The 25,501-nt window shown below is 36.7% G+C and overlaps 1 long non-coding RNA gene across 1 annotated transcript; it reads left to right on the top strand.

Annotated features, from left to right (window-relative positions):
- The first annotated feature begins 4,953 nt into the window (after positions 1–4,953).
- On the top strand, positions 4,954–16,474 carry LOC138912724 (uncharacterized). The gene is made up of 2 exons (XR_011418275.1): positions 4,954–5,047; positions 16,439–16,474. It is a non-coding gene; the product is annotated as an uncharacterized lncRNA (long non-coding RNA).
- The last annotated feature ends 9,027 nt before the right edge of the window (positions 16,475–25,501 follow it).

Genomic DNA, 25,501 nt, shown 5'->3' with positions numbered 1-25,501 from the left:
TGGAAAAGTAAAAATGCAGTTTTATTGTGTTTATCAATACCTATCGAAATGTAGAAGAAATTTTTTAAATCGGACCATTCGTTAAAAACACCAGTTTACAAAAAAAAATACACGCCTAAAAACCGAAATTAGTTTTATGACTTATACTTAAAGATACATTTTCAGTCAACTAACAAGACCATCAACAAAAAAATCAATCAATAGTTCGATTTTATATCGATTTTTTACGTTGGGAAAAACGGGTATTACAGCTCTGTTAGAGCCCTGTTGTGTCAGTTAACAGCTGTAAACGGCCAAAAAACACCGTTGTCGCAAGCTTCAAAAATGCATATCAAAATAATTTGCTGGTGGATTGTAATAATCAATAGCTTGTTTTTTTTGTCAAAGCACCTTCTAGCAGTAGAAGTTATAAAAGTAATTTCGGTTTTTAGGCGTGTATTTTTAACGAAGCCATTTATGCCAGCATTTTTGCATTATTTCTAACTTTTTCAACTTTGACGAAATGTAGCTTCTAAACTAATGAATGGAACTCAATGCAATGTATAAGAAAGTTGGAGGGCATTCTATTACCTGTAAAATGAGTCACTTATGGTTGAAATTGGTTAACCACAACTCAAGTTAGAAATTAAAAAAGTGTCAAAAACGTTTTTTACACTTGAAAAAAAAAATTGTATCCATAAAAAAAATTTTAAGTGTCATTTTCTTAATCAGGAAGACGTACCTTACCGGAAAACAAAGGTTTCATTCATGGTATATTTCATCGATTTTTTTTTGTAAACTGGTGAAAGTTACGGTGGATCAAAGTTTTTCTCCATCTCCTTCGCACTCCCTTTCGACGAGTAACGGGTATCTGATAGTCGGGGCACCCGACTATAGCGTTCTCTCTTGTTTTAAAAAGAAGTTATGCAATAATACACTAACCCCCCAGATAATTAATAACACACCAATTGAGTACGTTAAAACCGCCAATAATCTGGGTATCACATTTAATAGAACATTGAACTGGGATGATCACGTAAATAAAGCGATAGGCAAAAGAAATGGGCTAATAATATCCTTGTCACAAGGTAAATGTTCCTTACTTGTTACAGTACGTCTACTTATTGCGAAGTCTTGTCTAAAATAGCTTACAATAGCATTGCTCGTTTTATATTTAATTTGCATAGATCCGACCATGTAACTCAATTTGCTTACAAAATATTTAACCTTAGCTTGGCAGACTTTATTAAAAGCAGAACAATAATCTTTTTACACAAAGTTATATACACCGGAGAGCCATCATACCTATTTGAAAAATCGCAATTCTCCATATCTACAAGAACAAAAAATATCATGTGTATCCGACACAGGTTTCTGCTTTCAAATAGACAATTTTTTATTAATGCGATTAGAGCGTGGAATGAACTTCCCAATTACATGAAAGAAACTAGGAGCGCACCACTATTTAAGACAAAACTTCTCTCATACCTAAAAAATAACAGTTCATTGCGACTTATCCCCCAAAACCTCTTCCTTTGTTTTTAAATTCGATTTAATTATATTTGTCATTCCGTATTTTCAATAATTAATATAAAAATGTATGCCATGTATAATTGTATTATCCGTTGTGACTAGCGCAGTCAATTATAAGTTACAACCCTAGTCAAAAGTATTTTCACAAATTTGAATGTTAACTGTACTCATATTTTGAACTTATAATATAAACATTTTGGCACCTATGGAAAGAGCACTTCAATTCCGTTTAAATGACACAAAAATTTTCTTAACCCATTAAGCACCCTTTGAAAAGTGGGCAAATTAGAAATTTTTTTTTGAAAGTCAAATTTTCCACTTTTTTCCTGGGGCTTAAAACAAACAAGACTTTCCAACCATACTTCCACCACAGTACTAATTTGGACCGTAAAGCACTTCGGTGGGAGTGACATGGTGTGGGGAACAGTTGAAGCCTCGGGAGTGGGAAATTTGGTCATCGTCGAGGTTATTATGGTTCGTTCTCAGTATAAGACCATATTTGAACATAATTTGAAGGCATCTGTGGACAAATAATGCCTCGGAACCATCTCGATCCACCAACAGGATAATGATCCCAAGCATACGGCGCATATCCTGAAGAATTGGCTGCTGTTTTATGCTTTTCGGCAATTGTTTTCACCACCATAAGGCCTGGGCATACAAATTATAGAGCATGTTTGGGTAATTTTGGATCGAAAATTTTGAAAGTTCTATGTAAAAAATCGTCCGTAGACTTTTGTCAATGCCATTTTTAAGTTTTTCGTCCGTAATTTTAAAGTTTTTTATGAATAAGAATAAAATTTTGGTTTCTGTATATTAATAACATTAAGAACAAAACTGCATCATTACTTTTCCCGTAAAAGCAATAGGAGTGGGTGAACTCCCAAAAAGGGGGTCGTCCGTAGACTTTTGTCCGCCACTGTATAGCGTTAGGAAGCCAAAACAATAAATAATAATAATCTATTAATCATTTAATCGACCTATTTTTACTATTAAGTACTTTAGCGGACTCGAGCTCATATTTTAGAAGTCATTTAGGAGTTATTTAAACTTATCAGTCTACCATTTCAACACACTTGCCCTCGCTGAGGAGTGAACCTCGGACTTTCTGGGATTTGGAAATTTCGGTTGGGCGTCACCGCTACCTCATCAGCCAGAGAAGAGGATGTGAGTTGAGCGTCGAAACTTCAATTTATATCACATCTAGGAATTTAATCGCAGTTTTTTTTATATAATTTTGTGCACGTATGTATGTTCCCATCACTACATCAATTTATTTATTAAACCAAAGTGTATTTGGCGCGCAAAAATGCCGTATGTACGTAAACAAACGGCATATACATGCATATGCACAATATATAGTCAATGTTTCTACATACGGAATTTTTGCGCGCCAAATATGTACATGAGGGTTTCATAAATACATTAATGAAGTGATACGTGCATAAAATTATTCATGCCGCGTGGTTTAAAAATATATGCACATATTAAAACATTTAAATTTAAATGAAATGAAAAGATATTGTTTGATTAAGACGACTAAAAACTGAAAACTAGTCTTATTTTAAGTTTAAATGATTACATTGAACAAAACAAAAAAATTATAAAAAATAAAAAATACCTTATAAATACCTTTTACCTTTACCTAGGTACTGGGAAATTTAAGTACCTTTACCTTACCTAGGTATTTATTTTTGACAATACCTTTTACCTTACCTAGGTAAAAAAACACAGTACCTTTCCCAACACTGCTAACAACCCTATGACAACTGGGAGTGAGCTAACCCCTTAAAAGAGTTTTTGCTTAAGGGGTTATATCCTTTTTTTGAGCGAAAAAATTGAGGGAACTTTGGATTTTTTCAGGTGTGTAGCAATTATTTTATGACACTGAAGTTATTATTTATTGATAGTACATGTTTTTATCGAAACAACAAGTGTTTCTTCTTGAAAAAATATGAATAATTTACGAAGTTATGGCAATTCTTTCGGAACCCTTTTTTTTATAGCGGCTTGCGGTGACCACGATGGAAGTCCAGCAGGTCAACTTATATCAAAAAACCAATAAAATGTTATTAGTATAGTGTTATTTCCAGTTCGTGAACGATTATTTTCAAGAATATTTGGTTTTTTCTGCATACAGTAAGAATTTTTCCAAAAAGTTGATTTTTCGAGTTCTAAAAATTTTATTAAAAAATTCTGATCTGCGAAATCAAAATTGGCGCATAAAAACTAAATCGGCACAATCATTACGAATAATTTAAAAAAATTTAAGGAGATCGATTAAATAGTTCTTGTGCAATCGTGGTCACAGCGAAGGCACTTTTGGGAAAACACGACTTTGAGATAATCGCATTCAAAGTTTTACGTTGAATATATACAACTACTGAAGTCAGGCGCGTCAAAACGCTGATTTCCTATCGAATTATTATTCGGATTTCTATGAAAGTTTGGGAAAATGTTCTTTAGGGGATATACTTTAGGATTCAGCAAAAAAATTCGTTTTTTTTGAAAAAAAATAGGTATATAACCCCTTAACAGATGCTACGCTCAGAGCAAACCCCTTTTTTTTTAGAGTTACTTCGGTATCGGTTTCTGCTGACTACTTTACTCGGTCTGCTAAGGAAAACGTTCTTTTGTAAATGTATGAGTGTGTATGTGTGACCTGTTCGTCTAAGCACAAATCAGTTCTACTTTAGTAGAAAACTCGTATGCCGCGTTTTTCATTGTGATAAAAATGGGTCGTAAAGAAAATAAAAAAGTACTTTTGTTTTTCAAATATGAAAATGGTAAGTCCACGTGTTATGTGTGGCCTGCAGATGAGTGGAAAGCACTTAAAAAATCTTAAGAGGCATTTGACCTCGAAGCATTCAGAAGCATTGGAAGATTTGGACGCAAGCAGCACAAGTGCGAAAATAACAGCACAAAAAGGAAAATTTGCATAGAGACCAATGAGGACATAATATCTCCATCGATTGTGAAAATTCTGACAACGGACGGCAGACTTTTTTGGATGTTGGACTGTGAAGGATTCCGCGACATCGTCAATCCAATTTTTGATGCCCTTTCGATGGATCGTATAACCTCCCGAAACATAATGGGTTTTGTTTCTGAAAAGGAGGTGGCAATCAGGCAAGACATAAAGTCTTTGGTGAAAGGAAAGCTAATTTCAATTAAGGTAGATGTTGCTACTAGGCTGGACAAAGCCATACTAGGAGTCAATCTGCAAATGATAAGCTCCTCAATGGAAAAAAGTGAAATATTAATTAAAACATTAGGAATGATCCAATTATTTGAATCCCATACCGGCCGCTACATCAAGGAACGTATTATAGACATTTTACGTGAATACGAAATGGACATTGAAAATTTTTTCAGGTAAGTATAACTTTCCAAATACCGAATTATATATATTAATTTAATATTAATACAAAAAAATATTTCTTTATTAGCATAACTTCAGATAACTGAAAAAATATGATAAAGGCCATACAAATTCTTAACGACGAAGCAAAACTTTGCGCACAGAATCCCACAGGTGAGTAAAAAACTTGAAATAAATTAATATAGATAGATTTAGAATAATATGAAATGGAACAAGAAAGGAAGCTAGCTTCGGCAAGCCGAAGCTTATATACCCATGCAGATCATTCTATTAATTTACAAATCGCAAAAATTTTAAATTTTTTATTATTTCACATTAATTTTTCGATCGTTTCTATCACAGCTATATGATATAGTAGTTCGATCTTTTAAAAATTAAAATCGAAATTCGGAAATATTTCAAAATAGTCATATCCCAGAGTAGAAGGGAATGTAATAAAAACCAACAAAGATATAATTTTTTTCCCATTAATTTCCATTTAATTTTTCGACCGTTCCTATGGAAGCTATATGATATAGTAATCCGATTTAAAAAACAAAAAAACCGAAATTCAGAAATATATAAAAAAATATATTCCCAAGAGTAGAAGGTAAAATTTAAAAAAACACCGGAGCTAGAATTTTTTACGTTTTTTTTTTTATCCTTCCTATGGGAGCTATAAGATATAGTGGTCCGATCCGGTTGGTTCCGACTTATATACTACCTGCAATAAAAAAAATACTTTTGGGAAAGTTTTATCCCGATAGCTCAAAAACTGAGAGACTAGTTGGCGTAGAAACAGACAGACGGACAGACGGACGGACAGCCGGACAGACGGACAGACGGACATGGCTAGATCGACTCGTCTTGTGATGCTGATCAAGAATATATATACTTTATGGGGTCGGAAACGGCTCCTTCACTGCGTTGCAAACTTCTGACTGAAATCATAATACCCTCTGCAAGGGTATAATTAATATAATTTGATATATAGACGAATTATAACTCCAGTTAACAAACAAAAATCGATGAAATATACCATGAATGAAACCTTTGTTTTCCGGTAAAGTACGTCTTCCTGATTAAGAAAATAGCACTCAAAATTTTTTTATGGATAAAATTTTTTTTTAGGTGTAAAAAACGTTTTTGACACTTTTTTAATTTCTAACTTGAGTTGTGGTTAACCGATTTCAACCGTAAATGACAGGTAATAGAATGCCCTCCAACTTCCGTATACACTGCATTGAGTTCCATTCATTAGTTTAGAAGCTACACTTCTTCAAAGTTGTAAAAGTGAGAAAAAATGCAAAAATGCTGGCATAAATGGCATCGTTAAAAATACACGCTTAAAAACCGAAATTAGTTTTATAACTTCTACTGGTAGAAGATGCTTTGACAGAAAAAAACAAGCTATTGATCATTACAATCCACCAGCAAATTAATTTGATATGCATTTTCGAAGCTTGCGACAACGGTGTTTTTTTGGCCGTTTACAGGTGTTAACTGACACAACACGGCTGTAACATGGCTGTAAAACCCGTTTTTACCAACGTAAAAAACCGATATAAATCGAACTATTAATTGATTTTTTTGTTGATGGTCTTGTTAGTTGACTTAAAGATGTATCTTTAAGTATAAGTCATAAAACTAATTTCGGTTTTTTGGCGTGTATTTTCAACGAAACCATTTATGCCAGCCAGTTCTGACATATGTACTACTTGCAATAGAAAGAATACTTTTGGGAAAGTTTCATCGAGATAGCTTTAAGACTGAGAGACTAGTTCGTATAGAAACGGACAGACGGACAGACGGACATGGCTAGATAGACTCGGCTATTGATGGTGATCAAGAATATATATACTTTATGTGGTCGGAAACGTCTCCTTCACTGCGCACACTGGGGCGCCTAGAACAAAAAGCCTGCCAAAATGTTTTTTTTAAAGATTTTTCAAAATGCTGCAATGCAACTTTAAAAACAATTGAATTCTCTATACAAATCAAAAGGAAAGAGTGATCTGTAATGAATGGTTCTCCAACTACAGATTTATAAAGTGGATTTTTCGAAACATAATTTTAGCCAATAAAAAAAAAAAAGGTATTTTTACACTTCTTTGAAATTTTTCTGAAAGCGTCCAAGGGCCTAAGTTGTATATGTAACGATTGAAATTTTAAGAGCAACCAATTCTTAAAATATTAAAAAAACAATACAAATTTTAGATACATGATTACTATTTTTTTTAAATTTTTTAAAAAGGGTCCAAAAAAATTGGGATTTTTTGGATATTCTTGGACGTAAAGTAGTGTTACACCCTAGATCCCCGTTTAATTATTTTTTTTTTAAGTTTAGATATTTTACTACATTTTCTGAAAAAATTTGCCTGCCCTTCTGTGCCTCTTCTGAGAAAAGCGCACTTTAAGTTAGCAAGAAATGTTCATAATTTGAAATATCGTCAGCCCTGGTTATCCGCGCGCTCTAACATCATGAAGATATTTTACTTATGTGAAGGTATTGATGAAGATAATGATAAATTAATAAACAAATTTGGGTTTAAAATTTTATTTATTTATTTATTTAAAGTTAGCAAATATCACATCAAGTGGGAGGGGGCAAGGACAGGTAAGTTAGGATGTTTGTAACAATTAAATTAACAGAGCATTGCGAAAATATCAGTTCATTATATTGCGAACATAAAACGCGAAATGGATCACGTAACTGAAAGTAAGTTTTACAAATATCGAGGGCAATTGGTCGAAAGTGCCGAGTAGACCTTACAGGGATGGAGAAACGAATTTGACCAAGACGGTAGCTTGAATTTACAAGTCCAGTAATTAATTTGTGCAGGAACATAACACCATGGCAGGTCCGACGATCCTTGAGGGAGTGTCGATGTGGGTCCCAGTTTAAACCACGTAGAGCAAACAAAAGGAACTGTTTCTGTACCGATTCGATAAGGTCCTGATAAATGGTATATTGGGGTGACCAAACACACGAGCAGTATTCAAGAATTGGACGAACCAAGGAAATCTATAAATGTTTTGTGGTGTAGGGGTCCTCAAATTCCTTCGACCAACGCTTAACAAAGGCAAAAACCCCTTTTGCTTTACTAACTATGATACCAATGTGATTAGAGAAATTTAAGTTGTGGTTGAATAACACTCCAAGGTCTGTTACGGAATTTATGCGTTCAAGTTCATTCGACCCAATAGAATATGTAGTGAGGAGAAGCAAATTTTGGATGCACCATGAATTCAGATTGTTCAGATCAGCTCGCAAAAGTGCCTGGGAATCGGGATTCGATAACGGCAAACAAAGTTTTACGTCGTCAGCATACATCATAACATGAGCAGAGAGAACAACTTGGGGCAAGTCATTTATGAAAATTCCAAACAGTAAGGGTCCTAGGTGGCTTCCTTGCGGAACACCATAGGTCACGTGAACAAGGTTTGAGACTGTGCTTTTAAAAACATGGATTTGATTATCATTTTTAAAAGCGCTTCTGATGACTGAAGTAAACTCAAGAAGATTTGTAGTCGTTGATCTTCGTTTCATAAAGCCATGCTGAGTTGGGGACATTACTGAGCTGCATTGGTGCTGTAGCTGAGCGGTAATAAGCTGTTCGAAAAACTTGGGGATCACGCTTAGTTTTGCAATACCACGGTAGTTTTTAATGTCAGACTTGCTTCCCTTTTTATGAAGTGGAATGATAAAAGATTCCTTCCAAATGTCAGGGAAAAATGAATGAAGAAGGGATATCTGAAAAAGTTTAGATAGCGGTTTGCACTAAGCATCGGCACATTTTTTTAAGATACAGCTCGGTAAAGATCAGGGCCAGAAGAGAAAGACGTCTTGATTGTGTGCAAATTTTGTAAAACATCGTCCTCACTAATTAGGGGTGTGAAAAAGCAGTTGGAGTGAGGAACAGGGTATGGGTAGGAAGAGGTGTAATCGTAACTTAAAGAAGAGTACGTGGACTGGAAGAGTTGTGCAAATAAGTTCGCAATATCGGAGTCGCTAGAGGCGGATACTGTATCAAGATGGAAATAGTTGCGATTTTCGTTTCGAATTAACAAATGCGAAGAACTGCTTGGGATTGTCTTGGAATTCGATTCCCCGAAATTAGTTTTATAACTTCTACTGGTAGAAGATGCTTTGACAGAAAAAAACAAGCTATTGATCATTACAATCCACCAGCAAATTAATTTGATATGCATTTTCGAAGCTTGCGACAACGGTGTTTTTTTGGCCGTTTACAGGTGTTAACTGACACAACAGGGCTGTAACTGGCTGTAAAACCCGTTTTTACCAACGTAAAAAACCGATATAAAATCGAACTATTGATTGATTTTTTTGTTGATGGTCTTGTTAGTTGACTTAAAGATGTATCTTTAAGTATAAGTCATAAAACTAATTTCGGTTTTTTTGGCGTGTATTTTCAACGAAACCATTTATGCCAGCCAGTTCTGACATATGTACTACTTGCAATAGAAAGAATACTTTTGGGAAAGTTTCATCGAGATAGCTTTAAGACTGAGAGACTAGTTCGTATAGAAACGGATAGACGGACAGACGGACATGGCTAGATAGACTCGGCTATTGATGGTGATCAAGAATATATATACTTTATGTGGTCGGAAACGTCTCCTTCACTGCGCACACTGGGGCGCCTAGAACAAAAAGCCTGCCAAAATGTTTTTTTTAAAGATTTTTCAAAATGCTGCAATGCAACTTAAAAAACAATTGAATTCTCTATACAAATCAAAAGGAAAGAGTGATCTGTAATGAATGGTTCTCCAACTACAGATTTATAAAGTGGATTTTTCGAAACATAATTTTAGCCAATAAAAAAAAAAAAAAGGTATTTTTACACTTCTTTGAAATTTTTCTGAAAGCGTCCAAGGCCTAAGTTGTATATGTAACGATTGAAATTTTAAGAGCAACCAATTCTTAAAATATTAAAAAAACAATACAAATTTTAGATACATGATTACTATTTTTTTTAAATTTTTTAAAAAGGGTCCAAAAGGGTCCCCGTTTAATTATTTTTTTTTTAAGTTTAGATATTTAACTACATTTTCTGAAAAAATTTGCCTGCCCTTCTGTGCCTCTTCTGAGAAAAGCGCACTTTAAGTTAGCAAGAAATGTTCATAATTTGAAATATCGTCAGCCCTTGTTATCCGCGCGCCCTAACATCATGAAGATATTTTACTTATGTGAAGGTATTGATGAAGATAATGATAAATTAATAAACAAATTTGGGTTTAAAATTTTATTTATTTATTTATTTAAAGTTAGCAAATATCACATCAAGTGGGAGGGGGCAAGGACAGGTAAGTTAGGATGTTTGTAACAATTAAATTAACAGAGCATTGCGAAAATATCAGTTCATTATATTGCGAACATAAAACGCGAAATGGATCACGTAACTGAAAGTAAGTTTTACAAATATCGAGGGCAATTGGTCGAAAGTGCCGAGTAGACCTTACAGGGATGGAGAAACGAATTCGACCAAGACGGTAGCTTGAATTTACAAGTCCAGTAATTAATTTGTGCAGGAACACCATGGCAGGTCCGACGATCCTTGAGGGAGTGTCGATGTGGGTCCCAGTTTAAACCACGTAGAGCAAACAAAAGGAACTGTTTCTGTACCGATTCGATAAGGTCCTGATAAATGGTATATTGGGGTGACCAAACACACGAGCAGTATTCAAGAATTGGACGAACCAAGGAAATCTATAAATGTTTTGTGGTGTAGGGGTCCTCAAATTCCTTCGACCAACGCTTAACAAAGGCAAAAACCCCTTTTGCTTTACTAACTATGATACCAATGTGATTAGAGAAATTTAAGTTGTGGTTGAATAACACTCCAAGGTCTGTTACGGAATTTATGCGTTCAAGTTCATTCAACCCAATAGAATATGTAGTGAGGAGAAGCAAATTTTGGATGCACCATGAATTCAGATTGTTCAGATCAGCTCGCAAAAGTGCCTGGGAATCGGGATTCGATAACGGCAAACAAAGTTTTACGTCGTCAGCATACATCATAACATGAGCAGAGAGAACAACTTGGGGCAAGTCATTTATGAAAATTCCAAACAGTAAGGGTCCTAGGTGGCTTCCTTGCGGAACACCATAGGTCACGTGAACAAGGTTTGAGACTGTGCTTTTAAAAACATGGATTTGATTATCATTTTTAAAAGCGCTTCTGATGACTGAAGTAAACTCAAGAAGATTTGTAGTCGTTGATCTTCGTTTCATAAAGCCATGCTGAGTTGGGGACATTACTGAGCTGCATTGGTGCTGTAGCTGAGCGGTAATAAGCTGTTCGAAAAACTTGGGGATCACGCTTAGTTTTGCAATACCACGGTAGTTTTTAATGTCAGACTTGCTTCCCTTTTTATGAAGTGGAATGATAAAAGATTCCTTCCAAATGTCAGGGAAAAATGAATGAAGAAGGGATATCTGAAAAAGTTTAGATAGCGGTTTGCACAAAGCATCGGCACATTTTTTTAAGATACAGCTCGGTAAAGATCAGGGCCAGAAGAGAAAGACGTCTTGATTGTGTGCAAATTTTGTAAAACATCGTCCTCACTAATTAGGGGTGTGAAAAAGCAGTTGGAGTGAGGAACAGGGTATGGGTAGGAAGAGGTGTTATCGTAACTTAAAGAAGAGTACGTGGACTGGAAGAATTGTGCAAATAAGTTCGGAGTCGCTAGAGGCGGATACTGTATCAAGATGGAAATAGTTGCGATTTTCGTTTCGAATTAACAAATGCGAAGAACTGCTTGGGATTGTCTTGGAATTCGATTCTGCAACGGTTTAGGTAACTGTTGTAACAATCGGAATTGTGGACTAAAAAATTTGAACGAGCAATTAGATATGCCCTTTCTTGGATGCCCTCAACTGATTCAAGTGCTCTTGTGCCTACCACAGCGCATGAGTTTGTACACGGTCTTATTGATCTTTCATTAGGTCAACTGAACTCAGTCATTAACTGCTCTAGCAAAGTTTTAGACCTTATTTTTGCCTCGGAGTTCGCAAATGCATATGTAACTCGAATTAGCCCTCTCTCCAATCCTGAAGATGCGTATCATCCCACACTTGAGGTTACTTTAGAAGCATCAGCTCCTTTACTGTCATGTCCCGAAATCGAACCAGCAACTTTTCGCTGTTTTCGTAGAGCTAAATTTGCTGAAATGAATAGGCATTTATCCCAACTTGATTGGTCTTTTATGGATGCAAATGATAATCCCTCACATATTGTAGAACAGTTTTATAGCTTACTATATTTAGCCTTCGATAAGTTCGTTCCTTCATTTCCCACTGGAAACGCGTCTCATAAGCCTCCGTGGTTCTCTCGTCGACTCTCTTTCCTTAAAAACACCATGTCTAGACTTTTTAAGAAATATAAGAGAACTGGGCTGCAAGTTGACCATTCTAGGTATCTAATTGCTCGTTCCAATTTTTTAGTCCACAATTCCGATTGTTACAACAGTTACCTAAACCGTTGCAGAATCGAATTCCAAGACAATCCCAAGCAGTTCTTCGCATTTGTTAATTCGAAACGAAAATCGCAACTATTTCCATCATGCCTTCATCTTGATACAATATCCGCCTCTAGCGACTCCGATATTGCGAACTTATTCGCACAATTCTTCCAGTCCACGTACTCTTCTTTTAGTTACGATAACACCTCTTCCTACCCATACCCTCTACCTCATTCCAACTGCTTTTTCACTCCCCTAATTAGTGAGGACGATGTTTTACAAAATTTGCACACAATCAAGACGTCTTTCTCTTCTGGCCCTGATCTTGTACCGAGCTGTATCTTAAAAAAATGTGCTGATGCCTTGTGCAAACCGCTATCTAAACTGTTTCAAATATCCCTCCTTCATTCATTTTTCCCTGAAGTTTGGAAGGAATCTTTTATCATTCCACTTCATAAAAAGGGAAGCAAGTCGGACATTAAAAACTACCGTGGTATTGCAAAACTAAGCGCAATTCCCAAGTTTTTCGAACAGCTTATTACCGCTCAGCTACAGCACCAATGCAGCTCAGTAATGTCCCCAACTCAGCATGGCTTTATGAAACGAAGATCAACGACTACAAATCTTCTTGAGTTTACTTCAGTCATCAGAAGCGCTTTTAAAAATGATAATCAAACCGATGTTATTTTTACGGACTTCAGTAAAGCCTTCGATTCCGTGAACCATCAGTTATTATTGAAAAAATTAACACTATTAGGATTCCCGATCACGTTGACTAAGTGGATCTCAGCCTACCTGACGAACCGAACTCAAAGAATTGCTTTTAAAAGCACAGTCTCAAACCTTGTTCACGTGACCTCTGGTGTTCCGCAAGGGAGCCACCTTGGACCCTTACTGTTTGGAATTTTCATAAATGACTTGCCCCAAGTTGTTCTCTCTGCTCATGTTATGATGTATGCTGACGACGTAAAACTCTGTTTGCCGTTATCGAATCCCGATTCCCAGGCACTTTTGCAAGCTGATCTGAACAATCTGAATTCATGGTGCATCCAAAATTTGTTGTTTTTGAACAATTCTAAATGTAACTTTATGTCCTTTTATCGGAAGAAGCTTCTCCTAACTACATATTCTATTGGGTCGAATGAACTCGAACGCATAAATTCCGTTACAGACCTTGGAGTGTTATTCAACCACAACTTAAATTTCTCTAATCACATTGGTATAATAGTTAGTAAAGCAAAAGGCGTTTTTGCCTTTGTTAAGCGTTGGTCGAAGGAATTTGAGGACCCCTACACCACAAAACATTTATACATTTCCTTGGTTCGTCCAATTCTTGAATACTGCTCGTGTGTTTGGTCACCCCAATATACCATTTATCAGGACCTTATCGAGTCGGTACAGAAACAGTTCCTTTTGTTTGCTCTACGTGGTTTAAACTGGGAAACACATCGACACCTGCCATCGTACGTGGATAGACTGCGTCTACTTAACCTGCCCTCCCTCAAGGATCGTCGAACGTGCCATGGTGTTATGTTTCTGCACAAATTAATTACTGGACTTGTAAATTCAAGCTACCTTCTTGGTCAAATTCGTTTCTCCATTCCTGTAAGGTCTACTCGGCACTTTCGACCAATTGCCCTCGATATTTGTAAAACTAACTTTGAGTTACATGATCCATTTCGCGTTTTATGTTCGCAATATAATGAACTGTATTTTTTGATATTCTCGGAATGCTCTGTTAATTTAATTGTAACAAACATCCTAACTTACCTGTCCCTGCCCCCTTCCACTTGATGTGAGTATGGTACTATGTTTATGTTGGCAGATATTTGCTAACTTTAAATAAATAAATAAAAGAATGGTCAACTTGCAGCCCAGTTCTCTTATATTTCTTAAAAAGTCTAGACATGGTGTTTTTAAGGAAAGAGAGTCGACGAAAGAACCACGGAGGCTTATGAGACGCGTTTCCAGTGGGAAATGAGGAAACGAACTTATCGAAGGCTGAATATAGTAAGCTATAAAACTGTTCTACAATATGTGAGGGATTATCATTTGACTCCATAAAAGACCAATCGACTTCGCATAAATGCCTATTCATTTCAGCAAATTTAGCTCTTCGAAAACAGCGAAAAGGTGCTGGTTCGATTTCGGGACATTACAGTAAAGGAGCTGATGCTTCTAAAGTAACCTCAAGTGTAGGATAATACGCATCTTCAGGATTGGAGAGAGGGCTAATTCGAGTTTACATATGCATTTGCGAAATCCGAGGCAAAAATAAGGTCTAAAACTTTGCTAGAGCAGTTAATGACTGAGTTCCTAATGAAAGATCAATAGAATCCGTAATCCGTACCAATTATCGGAATACGTTGAGAGACAAGATTGGACTTGACGGCAATGAGAACACCACCGCCAAGACGCACTGAGCGGTCACATCTATATATAACATAACTACCAGCAAAGATTTCGCAGTCAGACACAGAAGAAGGTAGCGACAGCATTGTGGCAAGCAGCTGCCAGGAATCGGCCTTTAAAGTTGGAATCGGCTTTTTCAAACCTATTAAATAAGTCCTTAAATCCAGCTAGTAAGGACTGGTACTCCAGATCAGTTTGCCTTATGAAAGCTACTTTAATATGATGGCAACTGGGGCAGGTCCAATCCAGGCCAGAATTGGATTTAGTACGGTCTGCGACTAGGCCAGCACTGTGTCCAAGGTCGGCACATTTAGGGTGAGCAATGTTATTACACAGCCAGCAACCAATTGTGGGTTTACGAGAGGTGATTTTGCCATTTAAAAGGCAAGGTTTCATGCAGCAGGCAGACATAGCGAAATAATTGAGGAATTGTCCAATAAATACGTGTAGAAAACAACGTAGATGTAGATGTAGATGTAGATGTAGATGTAGATGTAGAAAGCGCAGCTTGCAGTTTGGTCAGTGATAAGCTTTCCGCGCGTGTGATGCTCGCGCCGAAACGATAAGAGAGCAAATGTACTAACAACAACACAAGTGTAGAAGTTTGCGGTAAGCTCGAGAATAGAGTAGAACAACAAAGCAAAAACACAAAACGTTTTCTGATTATATTGTAATCATTCGAATTACGTATAAAGTCACTGTCTTTTAGCTATCAAAACTTGTCAGTATGATAAAGATCACCGAAATATTGTCAAGATGTCCAGATTCGGCATTAATCGATGTAGTTTACACGGGTAAAGTTCGATCAGATGGAAGAGCGATAAAGTACACGTCCGACTACGACGACGATTATGATATATTATGTTATTTTACTAAAAATACAGATATGAAATAAATACCGGTTTCTACCAGTTTTTTTTGAAAATATGCTAAATTTCCTTGATTGATTCTATGACATCTATAAGATATCATTGACCAATTAAAAAAAGTTTTCATTTATGGTATATTTCATCGATTTTGTTTTGTAAACTGGTGTAATGGATCACAAGAAATCCGTTCCTACGCTTGATGTCACGACACGGTGGAATTCAACTTATACCATGTTGAAAAAGTTGTTGGATCTCAAAGAATTTGTGTCTGACAAATCATTGCCATAAACAATTCGAATCAACATCGATTGGGACTGGGTCGACCTCTATGTTAATACCTTTAAGGCCACATTTGAGGCAACGTTGAAATTGCAGGAGGACTAATTGGTCTACAGCGATTTTTTCATTTTATGGATGGAACTAAGATTGAAATGCGAAAAAAACAAAAATCACTTATCTTCAATGCTAGTAGATCAACTTCAAATTAGGGAAGGTAATCTCTTAGAAAATGAAGTTTTGTTGGCTGCCATTTATATGGACCCAAGGATTAATTTGGTGTTGACAGTCCCTCAAAAAATGTTGGCGAAAAAACTTTTGAAACAAATTTACCACCTCAAGCATGTAAGCTACTTCTCAAAAAAAGCCAGTAGGTTTGAAGAGTCCCGACTAATATTGTTATATTACTGTTGTGTGCTTTGTTTATAGTTAGTGTGATTTAGATATTATATTGTGTCTGTCTTAAAATAGATCGTAAATCGTGTTTATAATTATATTGTATTAAATTCCTTCTTTTTAATAGAATCTGACATCGCACACTGGAGATGAATTGCCAGGTCGCTCTGAAGATCAAAAATCGTTCGCAACAACTAGCTCCGAGGAAAAGTCCCTGTTCGCGGCATATTTGGATGGAGTTCAAACGGTGTCCCAAGCCCAAGAAAAGCCAGCAACTGACCAGCTGTCAAAATTATATACAGAAATTGAGAATTTTGACGTAGCGAATGGCCGTTTACCATTAAATGGAAATATTCTAAAATTTTTTAACAATTTAAAATTTAGATCACCATTTTTGGCAGATCTCGCACACGTGGTACTTGCTACTTCAGCCACGTTAGTATCCGTGGAAAGAGCTTTCTCCGCCCTACACTTTATTTTAAGTGAAAGGCGTAGTTCGCTTAGTCCAGAACACTTGAATTCATTATTAATTGTAAAACTAAATTCCTAATAAAAATCTTTGTAAATATGTGTATTTCGATGCCTTTATTATCTGGATTTTCTACGTAACATTCATGCTCAATCACAGCAGGCCTATACTTTTCTCTTTCTGGAGAAAACCCATTTTTTGTGACTTTTATTTAACAGTAGTCTTATAGAAACCCTTTTAGGTGACTGTTAAGTTAAAAGGGTCTCATCGAGTGGCTATTGAAAGACCGATTGCTTTGTTCGGTTGAGCCGAACGGTCAGACAAGTTCCGCTCAGAGAGGGAACTTGTGAGCAATATTTTTTTCGGTTTTGTCGAGATTAAACTGCCTCAGGAAAATCGGTTGACAGTTATTTGCAAACTCTGGTTTGAGAGGCCAAAACATAACACAAAGATCAACGGAACGTCAAAGTATTTCCGAAACGCGAGTACAGCAGCTAATTACAGATTCCTTAGAAACCTTTCGCGTCCGCACTCAGAGTAGACAGTAATCAAGCCTGTAGTATAAGTTTGCCTTCAGGAGATCCTATGGCCCAAGCCGTAGCTCGTCCTGACACAGTTTCAAGCGTTATATTTGGCGTGATAATCGGTTGACAATTATTTGCAAGCTCTGCTTCTAGGGTGTTGACATACTTCAAAGCTTCGTGACTTAAACTTCTAAAGTGTGTGAAAGCTATATTCGTTGTCTGTTTGGAAACATTCTGTTTCCCAATTTCAGACGTGAATAACAACAACGGCAGCCTTAACTGCAATAATTTCGGATACATTTCTAAAGATGCGTATTGTGTTACATTCGCGTCCGCGTAGATTCTCCGAGCGGTGTATTATCGACGATCAAATCAAACAATGCCTCAAGAACGAAATCGAACATTCTGAGTCGCGACAACACAACTCGACATTGCATTGGTAACAGAGGGATTACTAAGGTAACAGTACGAGATATGTTTTCCCTTCCCTTGATCGTAGACCGTCTGCAATATGCTCACGTATTTAGCACGCTGGACCTCAAAAACCGGGATTTCCACGTTAACGTCCATCTAGAAAGCTGCAAGTTCACGTCTTTTGTAACTTACAATGGCCAGTACCACTACCTGAAAGTCCCTTACGAATTCCCCAGGCGCATTTTTAAGGCACGTTGATACCGTTTTCTGAGACTTGACCCGATCTGGGATCGCCATTCCTTATTTTTAATTTTTTTTTTTTCGATATGCTCAACAAAATGTTTATTGGAGGGTGTTATGTAAAACTCAATTCACTTTCACCCATGGTAAAAATAACAAAAGTAGTGAATAAAAAAAAAGAGTCAGACTTAGAGTCTAAGTCTGGAATGAGTTTCCCACAAGCATGCCGTCCAAGTATCCAATTGTCTGATGGGTGCAATCTCTTTAGTCTTCTTCTGTTCATATGTCTGGAAAGTGTGAAAGCAAGTCTGTTTGTGTGGGAGACGAGTCTTGATCTGTAGCGAATGGCAGTAATGGTGATAGATTTACAAACAGGATTAATTTTGGGTAATCTCTAAAGATTATAAAATAAAAGACCGATTTTTAGGGGGATACGACCACAGCCTAAACCATAAGAGCTAGAGCAGCAAAATTTTTTCACAGTATTCCATTGGGGGCGTAGGCGCCCACTAAGGTCCGACATGTCCCCCAGTGGCCCCAAACAGCTCCAATATCCATATTTAGATAATCTAATGATTTACTTAAGCTTAGCTTCTAAAGTGGTTGGAATTTCGAAATTTTGATTTTGCAGAATTTTAGGTCTTGAAAGGGCCTAATTAGAAATCTAAAAGAAATTTCGATATCCCCCATAATTTGGGGGCTACATTTAAAATTAACTTTTCGATTTAAAAAATCTAAACCGCTGCTCCGATCAAGATGAGTTTTGGCTCAATAGTTATTCTATGGCCCAAATGCTTAAGTTTAATTTTTTAAGTTTTTAACATTTTTTTAAAGTATTTTTAACGAATTTATTTAGATTTCCTAAGTTATTGCGTTGCATTTTGTGGGAGCCTGCCGAGAGAGCGAAACCCAGAGAGCGGATGCCAAGAGAGCGACGGCCGAGAGAGCAGCAGCCAAGAAAACTGTCGAGGGGGAGGGGTAGTGCTGTGTGGAAGGGGGAGGGGAAAAAGGCAATTTAAGTTGAAATTGGTTTTGAATTTTAAAAACTTAAACTGCTGTTCCGATCAATATGATTTTCGATCAATAGCACAGGCCGACAAAATGTGACATGGGTCGGTGTCCAGGCCTGCCACCATTTTATTTCGGTAAATGAGGCTTTTCTAAGCATAAGTTGCCACTACGCCTATAGTCCATCAGCTCTGGTATTTGCGGTATCTTTAATTTAAGAAAATCACAAATTTTCTTCGTCTTTTGGGATATATCTTCAAGAGTGGTCAACCAATTTTGGTAATCTTTTCGGAATTAAATAGTTGCACGTCTCTTTTATACGGTCGTTTTGGAAAATTCAATCTAACTGAACCACAAGAGAAGGTGGGCGCATTTAAAATTTTAAAGTCATAGCAAAGTTTAAAAATCTTCATTTGTGAACAGCGTTTAAAAATTAAATAAAAATATTTTCTTCTACAATGCATTTTTGATCCAAAGACACCTTATGTCCCTAATTTTTAGGACACTCATCAGGTTTTTGTGTATTGTTTTGGAATTTTTAAAATTGTTTTTCTTACTTCCTTCACAGTGACGACTCACAAACAGTGCCCAAACCTGTCACAATTTTAAATATCATAATTCTAAACGATCTAAGTAGTTTTGCTTTGAGTATAAGCACATGAGCGTAGCCTACTAATCTTTGGGGGCTGAAATGCTTGAAGTGTAATCCCCCTCCAGCTTTTAGCTTACGCCCATGTATAAATATTTTTAAAGCAAGGGTCACTTGTGCTCAAAAATAGTTATGAGTTACGTAAAATTAAATTAAATTAATTTAAAATTAAAATTAAATGTGGAATCGGAAAATAATAAGTTACTTCGCTACTTTTGTATGGGATGTCAATCTTTTCGTGTGTATACAAATGTTTTCGTTTCATTCAAAACAATAAATTTAAAAATAACAAATTCCAATTTACAAACAAGTGTACATTTGTGTGCAAACTAAAATTGCATTAATAACATTGTAACTGATAGAAGGTATAAAAATTCAGTACTTTTACTTAGATCGCATTCATTTATTATATAGCTCTACCAAGTAGTTGTTGCTGAATAAGGATTCTTGTGCCGCTGAGAAAAACAAATTCTATCTAGACGTTTGCTTTTGGGTGAAAGACTTAAAAAAAAGTTTGAAATATATAATACTCATTGTCTTGCGATTTCTTCTGATTATCATAATAAAAATACACATGTGGTCATCCATGGTTATGAGAGATCTTATAAGAAATCGCTGGGCATCGAGCATCATTTTTACGCGGTTGTGGGGACTAGTTCGCTTTTAATACCAAATTAACAGATGTTTTGAATTTTAAATTAGTCTTATTTTGACAAAAAGGGGAAAGTGTACATATATTCATATATGATTTTTATAGCAAACGTTAGAAAAGCGTACTTGTTTTTATAGCAAAACCGGGAACTTTAAATTTCAATTCCAAGAGAACCATGGCCGACCTCCAAGTTCTTTTTGCACGTAAATTCTTAAGAAATCGCGGTCCATCGAGGATAATTTTTTCCCGAATTTCGGGGGTGAGTCCGCAAATATATAGTAATACCCTAAAAAATGTTCATGAAGAAATAAAGGCGCGGTCTGCCATGGTTTTTAATAATTTTTTCCCGAATTTCGGGGGTGAGTCCGCAAATATATAGTAATACCCTAAAAAATGTTCATGAAGAAATAAAGGCGCGGTCATGGTTTTTTTGTAATCAAATTTTCCAAGTTGCGTGCTTTGCTATAAAAATACACTTGGCTTATCTACGACATGCTATAAAAAATAAATTGGATTTTCATCAGAGCTTGCAAATAACTGTCAACCGATTTTCCTGAGGCAGTTTAACCTCGACAAAACCGAAAAAATGTTGCTCACAAACTCTCTCTCTGAGTGGAACCCTTTTTTAGTTTTGCTTGACGGTTTCGGTCCGACCGTTCGGCTCAACAAAGCAATCGGTCTTTCAATAACCACTCGGTGAGACCCTTTTAAGTTAACAGTCATCTAAAAGGGTTTCTGAAAGACTACTGTTAAATAAAAGTAAAAAAAAAATGGGTTTTCTCTAGAAAGGAAAAACTATAGGCCTGCTGTGATATGTGCATAAATTTTACATAGGAAATCAAGATAATTCTAAAATTGCATTGTACATATAAATGTATATAAAACTGTATTCTGAATATAGGTTAGCTGCTATTTTTTTGTTTGCTTCAATATATTTATTGACTATATAAGGAACTATCTTTAATAAGAAATACCATAAAGAAACGAATTACCTTTCAAATGAGCTATACCATAAGAATAAATGAGAACTACCATAAGTCTTAAGATAAAAAATGGCTCAAAGTATTGCAACTAAGCCTATTCCTACAAAATGGATCGCGCGTTCCTTCAAACCTTTCGAAATATTTTGAATAAAACTGAATAATGTTGTGAAGTTATTCTTAAATGGTTAGGAATTGATTCAAAGCTACATAAACAAAATTTGAAACTGCTAAAGGAGGTTTAACCTGTTAAAAAGCTCTAATTTTTCTTGCAGCTTAAAATATTCGCTTCTTATTACGTGGATTTGGTTATTAATTTCTACATAAGAAAGACATGCCAAAAGTGGAGTTTTGGAATCGTAAATTATTTAAAATATGTAGAGTATTGGAATTTAATGGTAAATGGGCTAATCTTACAGATTCAGCTTTAGAAAATACACATTACGTATTTTCCCTTACCCTTTTGAATTTTAATGATCAAAAAGCAATGTTACGACTGAAGCATTACTGAACATGTCACACATACACACTCATACATTCACAAAATACCGTTTTCCTTAACAGACCGAGCAAAGTAGTCAGTAGAAACCGAAACCGAAATAACTCTGAAAAAAAGGGTTTTGCTCTAAGCGTAACATCTGTTAAGCAAAAACCCTTTTAAGGGGTTAGCTCACTCCCAGTTGTCATAGGGTTTTTTGTGACAGGTTTTTTCCAAACACTTTGAAAAGGTTGACCGAACCTTGCAAGCTCTGATTTTCATACGTTGTCAAAATATTAGGCCTTCTGAAAAATTCGACAAATATGTGGAGTTATTTTAAGGGGGCATTGCACAACTCGAAGTCAAGATTCCACGACAAATCAAATGCTGAATTCCCTGTATTGTTTTAACCCGCAAACTTGGGAAAAAGGAAGGAAAGATACACCCATTGGCGAAGGAAGCGAAGCCGCTTCAAACATTCCACATCGCACATTCTTGCTGTCATTGGATTCATTAAATGTTGTTTGCTGTATCCCACAAAATGAACATCAACCAAGGACGTCATCACCGGACTGGAGGCTAAGATCGCAATATTTTGCAATACTGTTCAAATAATTTCAGACGAGTACAGAAAGTATTGTGAAAACGAAGGCATTGAACTTCAAGGCAAGTTGAACAGGATTCGAAAATACTACTATATAGCAGCAATAGTAACTAACGGGTGTTTTTTTTACAGGTATAGAACTTTAACTTGCAATAAAACAACAATGGATTATTCGATTGACATGAATTTTTTTTTATTCGAAAGATAATCTTGTGGCATTAAATTTTATATATGATTTCTGGCGTATGACCGCCACGGCTGGCTCGGATGTGTAACGGGTCGTTTAATTAAATCCTTTGAGGCACTCTCTGTCTAACGTAGGTGTCCAGCTAAGCTCAGGGAAAATGGGGTGGTTCTTGTGCCTCTTAGAATGCAGCCGTCACTCGAATAATTTGTAGACAGAGTGTAGCAAGTGCAATAGCGAATTATAGAAAGTATGAAAATAAATGCTGGTTTTAGGACTGCATTATACAAAAGTATTTTGTACTCTAATTTTAGTGGCGAGCGGGCGTTAATAAGCCAATGTAGATTGCTGGCTTTAAATTTTAAATGATAGTTCTTAGCTTCGATATGTTTACGCCAAGTGAGTCGTCTATCCAGGTGGACTCCTAGATATGTTACTTCAGTTGTTCTAGAAGCACGAGGTGAACTGCTAGGTGTTGCGTTGCTCTAAGAGGACATTTAGACCGACTTAGGATGGCAGTATCATCAGCGAAGGTTGAAGTTATTGTAAGAGTGGAAGTCGGGAGGTCGGCAGTATAAATAATATACAATGTCGGCCCAAGCACACTTCCTTGGGGTACTCCAGCTTTTATTGGATGATAATCAGAGAGGAAATCTTTGCATCGCACTGCAAAGCTTCTTTTCTGTAGGTAGGACTCCAAAATTGTATGGGTGCTTTGTGGAAGTATTAATCTGATTTTATGAATTAAGCCGTCCAGCCACACGCGGTCGAAGGCCTGTGCGACATCCAGAAAGACAGCGGAGCAATGTTCTCGCCTTTTAAATGCATTTCGTAGCTCGGAGGCTATCCGGTTCACTTGTTCAATAGTTCCGTGTTTTTCACGAAATCCGAATTGGTGCATTGGTATTGCATTGTGGGCTTGTAAGTATTGCTTGATGCGACTGAGGAGCAGCTTTTCAAATATCTTTGATAGGCACGGCAGAAGGCGGATTGGCCTATATGACGATGGCTGGGACTTGTCCTTTCCGGCTTTATGGATCATTATGATGACAGACTTCCTCCATTGTTGAGGATAATATCCCAAATTCATCATGCTGTTAAATATTGTGGTTAGAAGATGTATTGCACAGTTTGGCAGTTCTACAATCATTTTTGGGGTGATGAGATCGTGACCCGGCGCTTTCTTTTTGTCTTGGGACTGTATGATTCTTGTAACTTCTTCTGGATGGTATATAATTTGCGGGCTAGCTTCAGGATTGGAGATTAATGGCAGCACAAAGCTGGAAGTGGTGGGCAAATGTATTCGCCCTCTCTTCGTTGCTGCGGGCCCAAGTTCCTGTTTGCGTATGTAGGGGTGATTCACTTTCTATTGGTGGACATATGCCTGACTTAGCTTTCCACAGTGGATATCTTTTGCTATTTGGTGGGAGTTTCTTCATGAAGGATAGTTCATCTCTATTTTTCTCAGCTTCTAGTGCTTTGTGGAGCATGCAGTTGGCTATTTTTAGGCGCTCCTTTGAGGCTGGGGATCTATGGGCTTGCCACTCTTGACGAAGCCTTCTCTTATTGTATAGCAGTTCTTTGATGTGCCTAGAAGCACGTCTGCTGTTAAATGGTTTATTAGATGTTATAGGTTGCGTGGAATGTTGTGCAGCCAGTGTAATAACATTCACTAACTCTTCAACTGAATTGTCGATTTCTTCTTCACAGGAAATGTTTGGGCGGTCATTAATATGAGTACTTACATACTTTCTGTATTTGAGCCAGTCTGTTTTACAAGTAGTTAGAGAATGTAACCGTTCTGTAACCTGAGGTGTAGAGGGGAAGCAAGATGGGCGAATGATCTGATGATAGATCTGATAAGTGCTCCACACGCACATGAGCCTGCGGCACTCTTCTTGTGATAGCAAAATCAATCAGGTCAGGTTTTTTATTTGGATCTGTTGGCCAATATGTAGGCTTACCCGGAGAAATGAAGTCAAGCTTGTTTCGCGGAGTTATAATCGCGTTGTAGAGTTGTTTTCCCTTGGGGTTGATGAGTCGAGATCCCCAGTAGGTGTGCTTTGCATTGTAGTCACCAGCTGCTATAAAGCGGTCACCCAATACATCGAAGAAGTTTAGGAATTCTGCTTCGGTAATAGCGAAGCGCGGTGGGCAGTATATAGAGGCTAGGTTTAGGTAGCCGCTTTGGGTTTCGAGGTGTACTGCTGTTGCTTAGATATAAGTCGTAGCGAATGATGGCATCTCGTAATGCCTAATGCGATTCTTTATCAGAATTCCAGTACCTCCATGAGCCTTCCCATCAGGATAATTTGTCAAATAAAATGTATAGCCAGTAAGATGAAAATAGTTTTTATTTGTTAAGTGAGTCTCTGATATGAGCATGGCATCAATGTCATATTGATCAAGGAACTGCATAAGCTCGTATTTGTGTTGCGAAATGCCATTCACATTCCAGAAAGATATTTTAAAAGTAATCATCTAAGATTTTTGTTTGACTAGAAGCTCCAGGAGGAGATTTTGAGTGCGCACAAGTTCCTGCAGAGTTTGCTGCATTGCTCCCATTGTTTTTGTTATAGTTGCCAGCATTAATTCAACAACAGTCCATAGTTAAATGTGCATCCCCGCAGACAACGCAGACTGCGCGAAGTTTGCAGTATGTTCTCGTATGATCATATTCTTGACAGTTCGTACATTGGATGGGTCCATTCCGTTTATGGGGTTCCTCAACCGTGATTCTGCGGTGCAATAGATATTGAAGCTTGTAGATTGGGTGAACTTCATTTTTATTTAAAGGCATAATTTCCGGTGTCAGTTCTATCTTGAACATTGGCTGGGGAATTTTGTTTCTGTTTATTATGTTCATAGCCCTTTTGGCATTAAAACCCTTTTCTTTAAGCCCATCTATTATTTCAATGGTTGGAACTGTTGATTCAATTCCTTTGATAACTACTGGTAGGCCTTTGCTACTTTTGAGTTGATAGGTAT

Source organism: Drosophila takahashii, chromosome 2R (assembly GCF_030179915.1).
Source record: "Drosophila takahashii strain IR98-3 E-12201 chromosome 2R, DtakHiC1v2, whole genome shotgun sequence".
Lineage (NCBI taxonomy): Eukaryota > Metazoa > Arthropoda > Insecta > Diptera > Drosophilidae > Drosophila > Drosophila takahashii.
This window is presented reverse-complemented; position numbering and strand designations above follow the sequence as displayed.